Here is a 1027-nt window from a genome sequence, read left to right on the forward strand (position 1 = left end):
TGTCAGGAAAATGTAAGTTAATACCACAACAAAATACCAAAGCACACCTATTTCAATCATTAATGTTGAGGGGAAAAAAACTGACAACAATAAATGCTGGCCAGAATGGGTAGCAACAGAAACTGTCATTTATTGCTAATGGACATGCAAAACAGTAGAGTTTTGTTGGAAAATAGTTTGTCCATTTCTTATAAAATTAAACATAGGCTTATATATGACCCAAGTGATATTTTTTAATCTAGATACTGCCCCAAGTGATTTGAAAATTTACTTCAAAAAAGAAAAAAATTCCTGTATATCAATGTTGCTGTTGTTCAGTCACTCAGTCATGTGCAACCGTTTGTGACGCCATGGACTGCAGCATGCCAGGCTTCCCTGTCCTTCACCATCTTCTAGAGCTTGCTCAAACTCATGTCCATTGAGTCGATGATGCCATCCAACCATCTCATCTTCTGTCGTCCCTTTCTTTTCCTGCCCTCAATCTTTCCCAGCACCAAGGTCTTTTCTAATGAGTTGGCTCTTTGCATCAGGTGGCCAAAATACTGGAGTTTCAGCTTCAGCATCAGTCCTTCTAATAATATTGAGGATTGATTTCCTTTAGGATTGACTAGTTTGATCTCCTTGCACTCCAAGGGGCTCTCAAGAGCCTTCTCCAACACCACAGTTCAAAAGCATCAGTTCTTTGGTTTTCACCCTTCTTTATGGTCCAACTCTCACATCTGTACATGACTACTGGAAAAACCATAGCTTTGACTAAACAGATCTTTGTACATCAATAGAAACTTTCAGTTCAATTCAGTTCAGCTCAGTTGGGTCCGATTTTTTGCGAACCCATGAATTGTAGCACACCAGGCCTCTCTGTCCATCACCAACTCCTGGAGTTTACCCAAACTCATGTCCATCAAGTCAGTGATGCCACCCAGCCATCTCATCCTCTGTTGTCCCCTTCTCCTCCTGCCCCTAATCCCTCCCAGCATCAGAGTCTTTTCCAATGAGTCAACTTTTCGCATGAGGTGGCCAAAGTATT

The sequence above is a fragment of the Bos grunniens genome, chromosome 9 (assembly GCF_055505025.1).
Source record: "Bos grunniens cultivar Pamir isolate PY7600 chromosome 9, Bosgru_T2T1.0, whole genome shotgun sequence".
Classification (NCBI taxonomy): domain Eukaryota; kingdom Metazoa; phylum Chordata; class Mammalia; order Artiodactyla; family Bovidae; genus Bos; species Bos grunniens.